We start from the raw sequence: 19004 nt of genomic DNA, 5'->3' as shown, positions 1-19004 counted from the left end.
TATAATAATTATGTCCTGTTTACAAAGAGCCTGTTGATTTAAAAAAAAAAAAAAAACAGAAAAAAAAATTAACCTCATTTATGGATGCTTTAAGTGCTTAATTATTGTTATTTTCTTTTCAAAGGCAAAGAAAACTATCATGCCATCAAAACAGTTTTGAGCAGAGAGTGTTAGGTCCCTTTCTGAAAAACTAGGCCCAGGAAATGCAGCTCTTTAAGGCAGACATTAAAAATGAGCAATTAGTGCCTTGTAAACAAACAGAGGCCAAAATATCCACATTTACATTTCCACTGTGTTTATCTTATGACTATAGTTCCAGAAATTCTAATGTGGTGAGAAACATTTTATAACTCCAGTATCAGATTTTGCTAAGTGTTTTCCAGTTATTACAATTGACAGTTTTCAACTGATTGCCTATCAGAACTCAGAGGAAAGTCCCAAAGTAATGTAAAAACCCAATCTCATCATCGTGTTTCTCTACACTTGTGCACATTCCTAAGTGTTGTCTTGTCACCTTCATTCAGATGCTTATGCTTAGAGAGGGTCCAAAAGTAATTTTGTTCTTGCCATTGTTTTTAAGTTGTGCTTCCAACATTAAGGGAGCTTCACCGGCATGTTACTCTTGTTTGTTGTCAATTCACCAAGATGCTCATGCAAGAATGAACCCAATATAAATGTATTCTCATGGGATAGTGATAGAAAATAGGTGTCCTGTTTTGCAGCTTTTATAATGCTTGTTCCATTGCATTCCTTTGCACTGAATTGAATTAAGTCTAAACCTAAGACAAATAATGACTTTCTGATTATCTGTCTATAAATGATGAAATGTATACAGTCACTCAACAGAAGGACAAGTAAATAGTTTGTGTGACCTTTGGGAGGAAAGCAAAACTACCAAAAGCTAGAGATGTGCTTTGTTTTGTTTCTAATTTTAGTTTACCTTTTTTAAAAGAAACATTCTTTACTTTCTACATCATGTTTGTTAATGGTTATAGTGACAAGCATTGCATTTCAGAATCTGTTCAAATCCTCATGGAAGCAGCAACTGACACTGAAGAAAAACTGGCTCTATCAGGTTAATCTAGGATTTCCAAACTGAGTTTAGATCAAAAAAGAAACCCAAGATTTCCCAGTGAATGGGGATCTCAGTTTTATTCATACAAAGCTCTTCCATCACCCTCTCCAGCATGATGCTTCTGAAATGCAGAAACCTGTCACTTCTGAGATAAACCCCTAATCCACCTCTGTCCTTGGCATTCTCTGTGTTCCGTGGGCAGATCTTTTTGGTGTGGATATTTCCTATCACTTATTCTCAGCGCTACCTTTGTGTCATAAGCTGATAGCTTTAACTGGTGCTTTTCTTGTCTTCCAGATTCAACGAAGACATCCAGACGGCTCTGTGCGGTGTTTTGAGAGCAGCCCCTGTTGAAGCTCTTCTCAAGGTAATCCCCTGGAATGACAGCACGTGTGTCATAAACCAAAAGCATTGCTACTGTGTTGCCCAATCAAAGTGTCTATGAATCCTTGTTCCTAGGTGAATATGCAAATCAGCAGTAGCCTCATTTGGTGTTTTCCTTATTCTTAGGATGCAAACCTTTCTTGTTGCTCACATACGTGGGGGAGGAAGGAATGTGATTATCAAAGAAATAAAACAAAACAAAAGCTGCTCCTCCGGACTCCCAGGCTCAATTAGTTATACAGGGCCCTTGTTAATCTCTCAATTTACCACTTATCATAATTCTCCTACTCCTTGATCTCATCTCTATGCCAGGAATGTCTTGCTGATAAAGATGGTGCCTCAGTCATTTTTCAAAACCCCCATGCCTGACATGTAGGTGTTTCAAAATAGTTATTTAAATTATTGAATGAACTAATGATAACAGAAACTTTGAAAAAATTATATTGATGTCCCTGTATATCATAAAGTCCACCAAATATGACTCCATCAAGTTTAGATTATATATGTTCACATTTTTCACTGATATGAACTTATTTTCCAACTAAGCAACCATCTTAACTTGGCTATTCTGTTAAATGAACACATGATTCTGGGCCCTTTTCCTTTACTGTACATATATTCCACCTTTGCTCTGGAGAAAGAATGTCTGCATTGGAGGGACACTTGGTGTGTTCTAATGAGGCTGACTGTCTGAGAGCTGGTGGTTCTCACCCTGAGAGTTCCTCCTGTCACCCAGTGTGCTTCAGTCTATGTGTTAGCCAGTTGGTGAATGAGATTTTGGACAAGTTCCAAGCCATCGTTAATTATGTGCTTTCTCAAAGCTCAACTTTGGTCTTCATGGAGGCCTTTTCTCTATTTAGTAAGTGGTTTGTTTTGCTTTTCTGCACATCTAACCTTATTTACACTTTTCTTTCATAAAATAGAAACATAATCTAATACCGGGGCAAATTGCACATTGCATTAGATTTGTTGAAAGGTTTTTAAAAGGCAATGAGATAACATATGTAGCAGCACTCTGAAAACTGTAAAGAATCCTACATCTGAAAGGAATTTATCATTGTTTATTGTCATTCATTTTACTTTTCAGAAAACACATGGGAATGTCAGACTTTTGAACCTTCAACATGAGACAATGGTGTATTTTTTGGTGGAGTTTCAATGGTCTTTTTGGTTTTTGCACAAGATGAGTTGTTTGTGTATATGTATATATGTGTGTTTTCTAGAGATTTTCAGGGTTTTTTTTTTTTCTTTTCATTTCTTTTACTTTGGTTTTGCTTTTTCATACCTATAGAGAATAGACTTTATGTTAAAGCTGATACTTCAGCTCTTAAAAACGACAAGTCTGAGGGGCTTGGGGAGATGGTTTTAGGAAAAAGAAAAAGCTGAGGAAAGTTAAATAGTTCCCAAAGAGCATTTTATTTACTGAAATATAATCCCAAGGGAAATTGCTATAATGTAAAAATCTCGGAATAATCTTGGTATTAGATACATGTAAGCTACGGTCAGAGGGGCTAAGAAATTGATGAGCTGCAGATAATATTAGTTGCTGTGTTTGAAGACATTTCTTGGGTGAATTCTGAAATTGAGTCCTCTGTTGGATAGATACTTTGGCAGCCTCAGTATTATTGATCCATTAAAGACAAAGAAGAAAATGTTCTGATCGGTATGCTAAGAGTTTCCTTCCTGGGGAAAGAAGGCAGTCTCAGGCTTCCTAACTTTTCATTGCAATTGTGAAGCCCACCTAGGAAGACAGGTTTGAATTATTAAAGAAACTGAGTTTTCTAGCCTTGAAGCAGAATTTCCAATATTCTGCAAATTTTAAAACATCTTGTTTGGAAATACATGTTTTTTTCCATCATGTTGAGAGAAAGAAAGAAAGATAATTCACTCAGGAGTGAGAAGAGTCGGCCATGACACTAAAATTCAGTTGGATGAATTAAGGTGTAACTGGGTTTTAGTCACTTGTCTTAAAAATTAGCGATTTATAATTTGAATAGCTGGCTTACTGTTTGACATTATGTCCCTTTCAAAATAATCTGTGGGGAAAATTAATGTTGTTACTAATATTTTAAATCCTTTTATCTGGTTAAACTGGTATAATAATAATTGCTTCCAGCTCATACAAGAAACATTTTTTTCCTTAAAGCATCCTACTTTTGTATTATGTCATGAATTAAATCTTTTTTAAACAAAAGAAAAAGCATGGTATATGGCATAGGGGAATACATGTTTCACTTTCTTCTCTCCTGGATGACTCTCTAGCTAGTGGCTAAAGGTGAGGGTTTTAGAACAATACAGGCTTGAGATGAATTCTGTCTTAACCATTTTTTCTGTCAAACTCTGCCCAGCTCTTTAGCAGCATCAAGTTACAGTTTCCCAAGCTGTGAAGTGGGAATTATACTAGAACCCATCTTTTGAACTTGTTATCATAGTTGAATCAGGAAATGGATGGTAAATGTAGCAGGGTCCGGGATACAATAGATATTTTAAATATGTTAGCTACTCATACTATTCCAATAACTCTATGGAGGATACAGTGAAAAAAAAGGTACACATTTGTTTGACTCAAATGCTATGGGCTTTTGCTGCATTAGTAAGAAATATCCAAAGTCAAACTTTTATTTGTGTGATGGCAAGTCTGTAAATATATTTTGATCCCGATTTTTCTTGTTTTGGAAGTGAGACCTGGCAGCATGAAAGTTCCAAGGGAAGTAGAAGTGTGACAAGGTCTTCTTTCTGCTTTGACTGAAGTGCTCATTAGTGTCTGCTAATGAGAAAAGATTAGGTCAGAAGCCAGAAGAGTACACTTCTCAGGGTAAGAAAGGGAGAGGTCAAAAAGCCAAGGTCAGAAATAAGAGATCCAGGTCAGACCATGACATTGGATAACCTAGTGTCAAGAATCAGGTGGCCACAAGCAGAAGACAATCTTACCTCTGCCCTTGGACCTAAACAGCCTGGCATAATTTTGCTGTTGCTTCCCTCTCCAAGCCCCTGATATACCTCTGTCCTGCTCATTCACCACTCTCCAGGCATCCAGAGCTGCTGCTTTCTCCTGGAATATCCCAGCCTTTCTTCAACCGGAGATTTTTGTGTCTGACATCTCTTTGTCTATGCTTCAACACAGGGCTCTGGTTCTCATCCTTCATGTCTCAGCCCAAATATTACTTAATAAGACAGGGCTTTGTTGACCAACATATGTTATTTTGTCATCTCTCCATTGATTATTTTTATAGCATTTATCACATCTCCTATTTTTTGTTTATTGATTTAATCTCACTATTATGATCTCTTTTGACCCTGTTAACATGTGTCCTCCACAACATTAAAGACTTTTTCTCTCTTGATTGTAACTCTATCCTCTGGAACCAGAAAAAAAGTGAGTAGCAGTTGGTGGGTGCCCTGTAATATTTTCTAACAAATGAATACATCATAGCTTTATTATCTTGTCACCATCATAGTTCATGATTTTCCTTTGTGCCTTGAGTTACTCAGTGTTTACTGAGGACTTACTATGTGAAAGGAACTTACACCCTGGGAACATACAGATTAAGAAAGACTTGTTTCCTTCCCTCTGTGGCACAGCTAACAAATATGTTGCTGCTTGCCTTGGTGACTTCCTGGATTGGTTCCTGGAGAAAGATTCTGGGGCAGTGTCTCCACAGAGTAAAACATGCCAGTGGCATGGAAGAGAAGAGAGGAAATGTTTCTGTCATAGATTTGCTGTCTTGCCTAATTAGCAGAACCAGCATATTTTCAGAACATCTTTCTTATGGGAAAAAGTGGCTTTTTGTAAGTCCCACTTACATCACCTCACCTTTAACCATGGGGCATTTTTGCACAGGCACAAATCACTCAGCTCCTCCACCCCCATGCCCTGTCCTCTTCCAACAGCTTACGGCCCCTTCACTTAGTGGCCATCATCCTTCGTATCTCCACACAGGGGTCTCCTTCAGGGATTTGTCACAGCTCTGACTACTTCTCCATCTTTCCCTGACTAGGCTAATTCTTCTGCCCTATCTTTTCCTGGCTCCCTGGACTTCTCTTCATAGTCCTTAGCATCTTTGTCATGTGCATGGGTCTGTGTCCTTAGCATCTTTGTCATGTACATGGGTCTGTGTCCTTAGCATCTTTGTCATGTGCATGGGTCTGTGTCCTTAGCATCTTTGTCATGTACATGGGTCTGTGTCCTTAGCATCTTTGTCATGTGCATGGGTCTGTGTCCTTAGCATCTTTGTCATGTACATGGGTCTGTGTCCTTAGCATCTTTGTCATGTGCATGGGTCTGTGTCCTTAGCATCTTTGTCATGTACATGGGTCTGTGTCCTTAGCATCTTTGTCATGTGCATGGGTCTGTGTCCTTAGCATCTTTGTCATGTGCATGGGTCTGTGTCCTTAGCATCTTTGTCATGTACAAGGGTCTGTGTCCTTTGTCATGTACATTAATACTTGTCTCTCACACTGGACTATGGCCTCCATGAGGACAAGTCTTTGGTTTGCTCACTTTCCAGTACCAGCTACCTGAAATTACACCAGAAACTTCTTGTTAATCTAATATGCCATAATTTTTTATTAACATTGACTTTAATGATTTTGATGCCTTCTCACTGCTATGGTTTTGTGCTTGTATCTAGAGGGGATGGTTTCATCAAGTAAATACATTTTAAATCTACAACAGTGACAGATAATGAAACAGTGAGAGAACCGTGACCATAGATATTTGTATCACACAGAAACAGGTAGACATCTTCTCGGCCTAACCAAATCTCACCTCTTCTGCTTAACATCGTCCGACTCCTTTTGCTGACATTATTCATCATGACGTCCAAGTTTCTCCTACATCTGACACCATGGAGATTGTTGTCAAAACTCAGCCTCTGTCCGCTGGTGCCAAATAGAAACCTGGAGACAGAGTTTTCGGCGAAGGAGGAAAAAAACAGCTTCACTGTTTTGCCAGGGAAAGGAGGCCACAACAGGCAAATGCCCTAAAGACTGTACTCTTCCTTGGGAGAGATGAGTTATAGTTTGGGAATAGAAAGAGGCTTTATAGTTTGGGAATGGAAAATAGGGCAACAGATTAGATCAGGGCAGATGCAAGCTTTCGTTCTTCTTCATAGTTGGTGTTTAGTGGCCCCAGGACTGGTTCTGGTTGTCCTCCTGTCTGGTTTTCATTTGTTGGGGGATTTAGTTCAGCAGAAGAGCTCAAAAATACTGTTCTATGTATCCCTTCAGGAGGAGCCAGGACCCTGCCCCAAGGCTGCACTATTGTTTCTTGACTGTTCCTGCCTTGTCTCTTCATCCCCTCCTTTCCTTGATTAGCACCTGTTTGGTCCTGCCCTTTGGAACTCAGGAAAGGTCAGGGAGGCTGAAGCTTATTTCCTAAAGGGAAGAAATAGGGGACACAGAAAGGCCTGTGCCAGTGCCAAGGAGCCTTACAGGGTCCTGCTTGGCTTCAAGATTAACAATTAAAACATTCCCTATTCAGGTAGAAAATACAGTGTAAACAGATATTTTCCTGACTCAGGCTGCCTTATGTCCTCTCTCCCCCAAATATCTTAGGCAAAAAAAAAAAAAAAAAAAATCGAGTGATTTGCTTCACTTTTTCTTCACCTGATTTACTCAGTTGTTTTTTATTTATTTATTTTTTTTTATTTTCCCACTGTACAGCAAGGGGGTCAGGTTATTTTGTTGTTTTAAGCAGGCTCCAAAAGCCCCTTACCATTTTATTTTTAAAGGTAAAGATGTGAAATGAACAAGATACTTACACTTTCAGAGCCAGCTACTTACATTTATAACCTTGAGGTTGCCTTTGATCCTAAATCAGCTTTTAATTACCATTGTGGTTATACTCGTGAAAAAAATGATTCTATTATTTCCAGAGCACAGCTAGGATATGACCAATACTATCTCATGAGTACAGTTATTTTAAGGCCTTTATTACTAATTATAGTTGGTTTATTATAATTCATTGTTCGCTGGCCTTCTAGGCTATTTACTTAAGGTTCTATTCAGTATTACAGCTGCTGCTACAGCTGCTATTCCTCTGAGAGTCCATGACTTCATGAGAGTAGCAGGGTTCCTTTTTGGAAGAGGGTGTAATTGGGCTCAAGGGAGATACTTAACTTGGTGTCCCCTGGAATATGTTACAAGAGGGTGCATTATTCCCAACTCCAAGAAGAGGTCAAGAATGCAAAGAGAATGGTAGGTGAACTCTTTAACCGTTAACAAACTGACATAAGCAACAATGAAGTGGTTCAATTACCTGTCTACTTATTCAGCTCACTAGCTATCCATAGTCAACTTTCCCTTTGTACTAGATTTCACTCTAAATTTTCCTGATTGCTCAATTCCCAGCCCAGCCTCATACCCTCTTTTGCAAATAAAAAATAGTAGGTTTCTTAGGTTCCTCCACAGTCCTTTTGTTCAACAAACGTGACTGAGCACCTACTATATTCCTGGAACAAATTTTTGCAATTCATGCAAAGTTAATTAGCAGGCAAACAAAAATAGTCATTGTTCCTCTTACCATAAGCTTGGGGAATTCTCACTCTGGCTGTTAGGTACTTTGACAAGTGGCTACATGAAAGTTTCCAACAATATTCCAATAGCATGATCAAGTAACAGAATCCTTCAATAAGTTTGAAATGGGGGAAGGGCAGGAGAGAATGTAGGGTGTCATGGAAAAAGATACTTCTCTAAATGTGTTAGGCTGTGAGAGTGGCCATGTTCTTTCTCTTTTACTCTGTTTATGCAAGGACAAACCTCTGAACCACTCCCATAGTTAAACTTCACTCTTGTCATAAATGAAAAATTATTTTAAAACAACCTCTAGTGAAGATATATAGAGGAATATTTAAAATACTTATCTTAGCTATCGGTAAATCACAGATTGAAATCTTCAGATGCCAGCCAGCCTTCACTGGGCTATGCATTTCTGATCAGAGAGAATAAAATGTAAACCAGTGTTTCTAGAGTGAATTCCAAGCCCAGGCCATTATATCCCACTGTCTATACTGAAATATTTTAAAGTAAATTACAGGCAATGTTAAAGAGCAGTTGGCGTCTCACTCCCTTTGTGGAAACTTGCTGAGTTACAGAATCAGCAGTCTTGCTCCAGGGCTGCAGTGGGACCAAGCCAAGCTGACAGAGCAATCCTGGGAGAGCACACCACACATGGACACCAAATACCAGCAGAGGCCCCTGGCAGCAATCAGACCAGACCAAGCTGGAACAAGATACAAAGTACCTGAATCTTTGTACTCATTAAATACTAACTCCCCATATTCTCATCCCAGTCCCTGGCAGCCACCACTCTGCTTTCTGTCCCTATGAATTTGATTACTCCAGGTATTTCATGTAGGTGGAATCATTTCTCCCTGATGACTGATATATTTCACTTAGCACAATGTCATCAAGGTACCTCCATCCTGTAATTCTTTGATGTTTCAGAATTACCTTCCTCTCAAATAATACTCCATTGTGTGTGTGAGCCACATTTTGTTTGTCTATTCATCTATCAATGGATGCTTTGCTTCCACATTTTGGCTGTTGTGAATAATGTTGCTATAAACATATGTTCAGATATTTAATTTCTTCTCCCCAACACTTGTTTTCTGTTGTTGTTGTTGTTGTTGTTGTTGTTTAACAGCGGTCATTCTGGTGGGTCTAAGGTAGTATCTCACTGTAGTTTTGCTTTTCATTTCCCTAATAATTGATGTTGGTCATCTTTTCATGTGTTTATTAGCCACTTGTATATCTTCTTTGAAGACATGTCTATTAAAGTCCTTTGCTCATTTTTTTAAAATACTGTTTTTGTTGTTCTGAGTTCTATATATATATTGTGGATACTAATGCTTTATCACATACATGATTTGGCAACAATTTCTCCCATTCCGTGGGTTGCCTCTTCACTTCGTTGATAGTCCTTTATACACAAAGGCTTTAAATGTAATGAAGTATGATTTGTGTAACTTTTGCTTTTGTTGCCTATGTTTTTGGTGCTTTATCTAAGAAATCTTTACCAAAGTCAATGTCATGCAGTTTAACCCTCATGTCTTCTTTAAGAGATGTATAATTTTGCTCTTACATTCAAGTCTTTGATCCATTTGGAGTTAATATTTGTATCTGGTATAAAGCAAGGGTCAATTTTATTCTTTTGTATGTGGATATCTACTTTCCCAACATTACTTGTAAAAAAAAAAAGAGAGAGAGAGAGAGAGGCTGTCCTTTCTCTACTGAGTGGTCTCAGTACCTTTGTTAAAAATCATTTGATCATTTATGTGAGAGTTTATTACTGGGTTCTCTATTATATTACATTGGTCTACATATCTGACTTTATAATGGGATCACTATTGTACTATATGTTTGTTTTTAATACATGACTGAAGAGGACAGTTGTAGAATTTGCCCAAGATGCCTGATAAGTAATGGGATAATGGAAAGAATACATTGAGAATATGGTTAGAGGCAGTGATTTGAAAAAAAAAAAAAAATGTCATTTTAAAAAGTAAAAATTAATTTCAATACCCTAATCTGGAACTGTATTGATCAGCTTTTCTACATTAAACTGCAAATCAAACAAACATAAGCCTCAGTGGCATGTAATATTAAGGATTTAGTTGACCCATAACTCTGTAGGTTGGACACTGGCTGTTCTAGGTTTGGCTAGGCTGGCTCAGCAGTGCTGGTTCTGCTTCATGGGTCGATTCAGCTTCTCTTAAGAACAGAGGCGAAGGGGATCGTCTTGTGGAGAAGGCAGAACCCTACGAGGGCAAACAGAACAAAGGAGCCTCTTAGACCTCAGGCTTGGTTCTGGCACACTGCCATTTCTATCTCCTCCTGTTTTCTAAAGCAAATCCTAGGGCTGGAGCTATTGCTTGGATAAGGGAATATGGTGCATCTCTTTAGCTGGAAGAGTGCAAAGTCACATGGCCAAGGGGGACAACTTAAGTCATCTAAATTTTCCAAAGGGAGAAAAAATTACATTTGTCAGAAATGCTTTAAAGCAAAAAAAGTACACCAAAGCAATCATAAACAAAGTGAAATAAATAATCCTATTTGATGTTCAACATGGTAAATAATTCACAAATTACCCATTGGTTTCCAAATAATATAGAAACCAGGTGTAGACTGCCTTGGAAAGATACCTACTGCCCCTATAATATGACAGTAGTTCTCAGGATTCCTTTCCCACATATTTTTGTTTTGCTTGTTATTTTCATCTAAGCTTTGGGTGCTTAGTAAATCTTGATTGAATGAAGAATTGTTGTAAATAATTTAATGACTAAGACACTTATATTAGATATAATGAGCTAAAGCCCTTATATTTTCTTTCATTTAAATAAAGTTACACTGAGTTATAATTAAATATTTGGGACCAGACTTAACCTGTTTTGCCTTGATCCATTAACTTACATTTAAAGACTTAAGAAAAATCATTGCGAGACTATTTTTACAGAGCCTACAATTATTTGGATTCAAAATAAGATATAAAAATTTTAACATTTTATTATGAAAATAATATGGTGGGAAAGAGCAAGATGGTCTGAATGATTAATTTTGTATGGCCAGAACACTGTGCAAATTTAAACGATATTAATGCTTTTCATTTTTTCATAGTCAATATTTGCATTTCTTAATAGTGAAAATCTACTTAAAAAAATCAAATGAATCATGATCCTGAGGCCATGAGCAACAGGGAATTATTTTAAAAGAATTTCAGGCTTAGCCACACATCTCTTGGTGGAGGTCAAAATTCTGAACATTGGGATGTAACAGGTTTAATTCAGCTGTCTCTGCTTTCTAACATGTTTGAATGTTAGCAATCATTCTACTTGGAACCAATAAGCATCTAGAGCTGTTCTTCTTTCAGAATTGCTTTTGGTCTGCAGAGGAGAAACAGCCTCAGTTAAGCTTTCAACAGGGCTATTTTTATGATGTGAATTATTTACACAGTGATTCTTCCCACCTCTAAACAAAATAGTCCTTCTTTAAAAAAAAAATTCAATAGGATAGCAACAGAAACCCCTCTTAACATTATTAAAACTGGATAAATATATATTGGTATCATCAAATATTATCATTTTGGCAGGTGATCATATTTAGAATTTCCACCCTATATTCTGTCTCAAAGGAGCAGAGTACCACCAGATAACAGCATTCTAGGCCAAATACAAAACAACTCATTAGTATTTTCCTATATGTTGGAAATTAAATTATTCTAGAATAAACATTGGATTTTCTCTTTTAATAATTTTTCTCTGGAGCATAGATAAGGATAATTTCCCCCTGCATTAAATATATTTCTAAAATTTCTCCTTGTAGAATAAAATGCAAAGCCTTTGAAAACCCAACAGTAGCATTATGTGAAAGGCACAACTTGGTACTTCTCACTTTCCTTGGGTTAGGAAAGAAAACAAGACAGCGTCTTAGAATTGTGTCTAAAACAAGCATAAATAGGCTCTAAAAAGGGAACTAAGAAACAAACCCCTATAAACAGACACAGCATAAACTGTGTGATATTTATTTTGACTTATTTCCTCTGGTTATTCATTTCCCAGCATTTGCCATGTTACAAATAGGAGAGAGAGTAAATGAAAAGGGTGTTACTCTTTATTTTTTTTATTTTTATTTTTTTGGTCTTTTTAGTGCCACACTCACGGCATATGGAGGTTCCCAGACTAGGGGCCCAATCGGATCTATAGCTGCTAGCCTATGCCAGAGCCGCAGCAACTTGGGCTCCCATCTGAGTCTGCCACCTACACCATAGCTCACGTCAATGCCAGATCTTTTACCTACTGAGCAAGGCTAGGGATTGAACCTGAATCCTCATGGATGCTAGTCGGGTTCGTTAACTGTTGAGCCATGATGGGAACTCCAGCGTGTTAATCTTTTAACAGTAGTGGGACCATCCTGACTGGGTTCCAGAAGAGCGTGATTTATAAAGTTGAGTGCAGTGCTTGATTTAGGACAACCTTTTGGAAGATATATAAAGCCCTGCTTGGACTTCTCTGCTTAAGTAATGATTATCATTTCAATCCATTGGTTTGCTTAATTTTTCTACCTCAAGTCTACCTTAGAAAGTAACCCAAGGATCAGGACTGATCCTTCATCTCTCCCTAGAACTTATCCCACTTGTCATTGACTTGTATTCTGTTTGTGCTGGTAATGTTAATTTTACATATTCAGTTTGTTTCGGGAATAAAACTTTATGGTACAATCCTGTTTAAAACAAACAAACAAACAAAAAACACTTCAATAGTTTGAATTACCTCAAAGCCCACATTCTTCAGCAAGACCTAAAAAAGTATCACAGGGGGCATGGAGAGTTCTTTACACCTGAAGCTGTCCTGTAGAGCCCTCTCACTCCTAGGTTCTGCCTAAGAAGTCACCTCCCTTCTGCAGCCAGCCTTGAGTTCCTTAGTAGAGTTTGTTCCTCTACACTAAATTTTTTGTTCTCTTAATACCAAGTATATAATTATCATGGAATACTTATTTATTTACAAATGTTATATTTCCCATTAGATATTATAGGCCTTCAAGTTATGAACTATATAATGTTCCTCTTTGTCATATGATCAGCCTCCCAAATAAAATGTTAAATTTTTGAAATAGTTCTTAATAAATATTGACTATAATTATATATTCGGTTTTATTTTCTCTGTTCCTCTCCAACCCTTAGACTTTGAGTTCTATGGAATTTGCATTCATAGACATTTTGTTCACCACTGTGAACCAATGCCAAGTACAATATACTTGGTATATAGCTTACATGCAAGAAATGTTTAGAAAAGAACAATATACATTGACAAGTAAGAATATCAGTGGCTGATAATGGCTTTTAATGTTTAAGAGAGTTTTTGTATGACAAACTCTTTAGTTCAAAAGAATGAACTTCTAGTGATAAATATTTTGACATATGAAAAAGATGGTTTTTAAGATATAGCTGTGATTTTCAGAATATAGGTTGTGCCCCATATATTTGACATACTGTCAATTTAGTTGACTGTGATTAGCACTTTTAAAAAAGAAAATGAGGTTGTATTTTATGAGTTTTCCTCTACTGTGTAACAAATTACCATGAACTTAGTAGTTTAAGACATTAATTCATTTTCTTACAATTTCCATTGGTTTGGTGTTGGGAAACAGGCTAGCTGGTTCCTCTGTGCAGAGTCTTATAGGCTGTAATAAAGGTGTGGGAAGGGGTATCTGGCTCTTATCTTAGTCTCCAGGTTGTTTTCTGTATTATTGTGATTTATAGCAAGAAATCGATATTTGCTCTTCATCAGCATTTCTGGTGAAGATGTCCTAAAAACCTCAGGTTTATCTAAAGGAGAGACAAAAAATATCTTTTGATATGTTAATGGTGACTTTTGAAACACTTAAGGATGAGGACTTGTTGCCAGGAGATCTGACAATATGACTGGAGGGCAGGAACCTTTAGTCCTGTCTCCTGACCTCCAGGGGTGGGAGATGGGCTGGAGGTGAATCAGGTACCAATGGCCAATGATTTGATCAATCATGCCTATGTAATGAAGCCTCCATAAAAAACCAAAATGGCTAGGTATGAAAAAATTAAAAGTTGGTGAATATGTAGAGATTCTAGGAGTGTGACATGCTTAGAAATACAATTTTACTTCATACCTTGGCCTATGCATCTTTTGCATCTGGCTGTTCCTGAGTTGTATCCTTTTAGAATGACCTGCAATCTAATAAGTAAATGGGTTTCTTGAGTTATGTGAACCATTCCAGAAAATTAATTGAACTCAAAGAGGGGTGCTGTAGGAATCGCTGATTTATAGCCAGTGAGTCAGAAACATAGGTAACAAACTTGACTTTGATTGGCATCTGAAATGTGTGTAGATGTGTGTGTGAGTGGGGAGGGCAGTCTTGTAGGACTGAACCCTTAACTTGAGGAATCTGATGCTATCTCCTGATAGACAGTGGCAGAATTGTGTTGGATTGTAGGACATGAAACTGGTGTTTACAGAATTGCTTGGTAGTGTGCGGGAGCTCCCAGAATCCATTATTTTCCAAGATCATGTAGTTGGTGGAAGAATTCATTTCCTTGCAGATTTAGAACATTTGGCCTCTTTAAGGCTAGCAGGAGAGTGGCTGCTACCTCAAGTCTCTGAAATCTGTGTTCTGTTTTGAAGAGATTGCCTGATTAGGTCTGGCCCCTCAGGATAATCTACCTTTTGATTGACTTAGAGTTAACAGATTAGGGGCTGGAGACTTTAATTATATCTGAAAAGTTTGTTTACTTCTTTATATAATATAATTCTCTATTGTCATTCATATGCATTGCCCTTATGAAGCAAGAGTAGTGATAATACAAAAACATGATTCATTGGGGATCATTTTAAAGTTATGCCTGCCTTATTGTTTCAATTAGGTGTGTGTGTGTGTGTGTGTGTGTGTTTGTGTGTGTACATTTATAGGCTCATGTGTTGAAGTGTGTGTGTATGTATTTAAGTAGAGGGGTCATAATGCAAAATCTATTTTGCTCTGTGGGTCACATTCAAAATTCTTGAAAATCACTGGGCCTAGGATAAATTTACAGAGCTTCTCAGAGTCTCAAAAGTAAGGAAGTTCTTTAGTCATAGACGATGCTCAGCAGTTTAGAAGTTCATTTCCTAATATTCATTACTGATTATTTCAAATTTTGCTTTCATTTATTCCATCAGTCCATGATTATTGAATGCACATTGTATGCAAGACTTTGCATTAAGCAATGAAGACCATGAATTCTTTGAGATCAACAGTCATAATGGAAGATACTATATGTACCTAAATAAATGACCTGCATAATTCCAGGGTGGAAATGGGGGAAAAGTGGTAGAGAATTTTGAAAAGCGAACAAAGGTAAAGTTTATATTTTGAAGGAGGCTTTAAAAGCACTATGTCTGCTAAGGGACCACAGTTCTTTTCTGGTTTTCTAAAACTCAACTTCATAGTTCAATAATAGCAGAAATAAGAGAAGTAATTAAAAGGAGAAGAAAGGAAAAGATTAAAGAACTTATAAAGGAGCTAGTGTCTAGAATATGCTTCTCACACATTTTAAAGAAATAATATCATTCCACTCAGCAATTAAAATAGAGAAATTAGACTGCATTTCTAATATCATCTTTTATTTTTTATAGTTTTATTACTTGCCTCAAGTCACTTTGAGACTCAGGGATGGGGGTGAGCACCCACTCAAGTTGCTGTCAATAAGGCTTATGAGTCTTTGCATTTGCTGAGCTGGCAATTGGTTTGACACAAGCTGTGAAAAGCCCCCAAATCAAGCACCAACCTTGCTCTCATCTCTCTCTGCTACCAAGCGGAAGCCAGTGGCAATGAGAAGATCATACGCATTATACTTTGATTGTTATTTGGACATGCAGACTTCCCAAATTGCTCATAAACGTCCATTTCCCTAAACCAAAGTGTATTTTGATTAGCTAATTTTATTGTGACACACTATTCACTGTTAATGCACTGGATACCATTGTGTTTCAAAGTTTGGGACAAAATTTTAAAACCTCTGCCTCATTTTACTCATATATCATCTATGGAAAGGGCTGCTCTGTCATTAACATTGAGGTATTGCATGCTGTGCTAAGAAATGTTTTCCCTTAGTATCTTGAGACTTGCTGTTTCCAAATGAACTCAGATTCAAGGCCAACACACAAGAATCATTTCTGGGTAGTTAGATGATGATACTTTCAGCTTAATGATTGTGAATCAGTGTCAGCGGACTGGCTGTTTGCAAGTGCCATAAAGTATCCTCTAATCCCTTGTTGCCCTAAGATTTCTAGCAGTGCCAATGTCTCCACGGTTTGTTGTTATTTCTCCTATGATATTGATAGCATTTTTCTCTTAAGGATCTCAAAGAACTTAATGAATGTGCCACATACTCTTTTAATTAATGTTGTTGATTAGATTTATGAATTTATGGAGTCATAATATGGACTCCTGAAAGATTTGTTCCCATTGAGCTACAATGCCTGAGAGATTAATTACATCCCATCCTCGATATTCCGTCATTTTCCACCTCTATTAGAAAAAATAAGCATGGGATGCAAAACAAAAGAAGGAATTATAGTTGTCACTAATTGATTGTTTTTCAGCAATCATGTGCAGTATGTAATTATCCAAAATTATGTGAAAATCCATAATTTTATATGAAATTAAGAAAAGAAATAGAAGCTCCATCTAGAAGGTAGTCTAAATATTATAAACTCTATTAAATCTAACAAAGGACCTCGAATGACAACCTTGAAATACTTAAGTCAAACCCTTTATCTCCTGCCCATGAGTTCTGTAAAGATAGCTAAAAATAAATTGTTTACTCATTTTCCTGTAATAGAGATTTCAGTTCTCTCTTTGCACAGCTTTTCTTACTGATACTGCAGCTATTTCCACTTCTGTGTGTATTAATGCAAAAAGAGTTCAAGGGTAGATGTCCTTCAGATAATTCAAAATACATGTTATAGTTGCAAAAGTTCAGTTTCAAATGAATAACCTGCACTTAGTACAGAGTGACATTTAATTTAGATGTTCAGTAGTATAGATTATTGGTTCTGGGGGTTATACCTTGGCCGGTAATGAGTACAAAAGTGACATATGACTGATGTTATTGTTTGCAAATTATCATACTGCCAGTGAAGGTAACTATTAAAGACAATCAAATAGAGCCCAGCTGTATAGTGAAATCATTACTTTCGACAAATATTGTGTGATTTATTCAAAAGCTTTTGCATTATGAAGAGCTGAAGAATTTGAGAGACTACTCCCTGTAATCCAAGGAGGTTGTGACCTCATAGATTACATGGAATGATGAGTTTCTTTTGTCACAATAACACTGCCTTGCAGTATAAGGTTATCGTGATGGGATTACAGAAATGAATGGATTTACATAACCTTTGAAATGCTGTTATGTGTTTTCTTTGTCAAACAAAGCATTGACTTATCAGAGAGATTGATCTGCTGTTAAAAACATTCATTTCTGCTGCAGAATAAAAGTCTGAAAAATGTTTATCTTATTAATCAAGCTTACTCTCCAAATTTTTTTTAAGAGAATTTTCTCTTTGCCTGAACTCCACCAATTTCTGAGCTCTTACCCTATTCAAATTGCTTCCCGTGATAAGATTCTCTTACTGTTCCCCATTTTCTATCCCTGAGATCTGTAGAATGACTTAGCAAAGATGGTGATTGGCAATCTCAAAAATGATCTCAGGTTTTCAGATATCTTTTTACTAGTGTTAATTACAGAGTTCCTATCTGAGGTTCATCAAGACTGAGTAGCTTAACTCATCAAGAAAAGACAAAAATAAATAAATGAATAAAATAAAATGCCTTCACTTCTCCAGTTCACCATTGCACTAGAAGGATTAATGGCATGTTTAAATTTTCAGTTTTCCAGAGAAGCTCTTTCATTGTTCCCCATCCTACCACAGTGCTGAGTTAGTATTTAAATGTTTCATTTTGTGCATTTCAAACTGTCAGGCTGAAGAAATACCAATAAGTGTGTTAGGTTTAGATAATCGAAAATTCCCTTTACTCAGCTTCTTAGTCTATATTTATCTGTCTGGCTGTGAAATCTATTCCAAGAGTATTCATCTACCACCCAAATCTATTCACCAAGCATCAAGACTCATCAGTGAGATGGAATAATGCCATTTAATTAGTCTTTGATATACAGCTTAATTAGGTCTTAATAAGGGGTAGTGCATCCTAAAATCAATTATCTTGCTCTTTTTAATAAGAGCAACTAATTAGTAGGAAAATCACCACAGTTCTGTTTTTATCCTGAAGCTTTCCATGGTGCTAGGAAGAAGGTTATAAAAAAGAAAAAAAAAAAAATGTTCTCCAAAATATTTCATGCTGAACCTAAAAGGATATATTCAAAATAGTTGCAATAGGTTAGAAATATTTTACAGAAAATGCAATGCCACCAATTCAGCATCTTTGTGTATTTCATAGTTTTTTAGTTCATGCAAGAAAGAAAAGTCAGGTGCTTTCCTACCTGTACGTCTAGCTTTTCCATTTGCATATCTCCATTGGTCAGGGTGCTACATTTACAGTGAGTTATCTTCATTAACAGTTGCCTCTTTGAGCTCCAGACTAGGAAATGCCCTCAGGAGCTGCTGAAGACAGTTACTACATGAATGGCCATGTTTTCCAGGTCTTAAGTTTCTTCTGCTTGGATTTTGTTTGGATTTTGTTTGTTTTCCCCAACTCAGTAGATTCCACTTAGCTGTGCAAAAGGATTGACTTTTCACGATATTTATAGATTCACTCTACACATATTTATGCAACTCCTACTATGAACTAGGTCCTACTCAAGCCACTGAGATTTTGATGTGAATAAAAGAGCCAGCAACCTTACTCTCGTAGAGCTCACACTTTAATGAAAGGAGATAGAGAGGAAATGAATACAAAAAGCAAATAAGGGAATTTCAGAGTGGTAGGTGCTATAAATGCAGTCAAGTATGGTATTGTGGTAGAGAATAATTGGGAACAGAAGATGTACTTCAGATAGAAATGTCAAGGCGAAGGGTGTGTT

The 19004-nt window shown here is 36.9% G+C and overlaps 1 protein-coding gene across 1 annotated transcript in view; it reads left to right on the top strand.

The window, feature by feature from the left end:
• The window catches only part of TENM2 (teneurin transmembrane protein 2), a 3459878-nt gene that overhangs the window by 1845114 nt on the left and 1595760 nt on the right, over positions 1 to 19004 (top strand). The window contains 1 exon segment of the mRNA XM_021076712.1: positions 1373 to 1442. The gene's annotated coding sequence lies outside the window, so the exon portion shown is untranslated.

Source organism: Sus scrofa, chromosome 16 (assembly GCF_000003025.6).
Source record: "Sus scrofa isolate TJ Tabasco breed Duroc chromosome 16, Sscrofa11.1, whole genome shotgun sequence".
NCBI classification, from domain to species: Eukaryota; Metazoa; Chordata; class Mammalia; order Artiodactyla; family Suidae; genus Sus; species Sus scrofa.
Note: the sequence above shows the minus strand (reverse complement) of the source record. Positions and strands in the feature narration are given on the sequence as shown.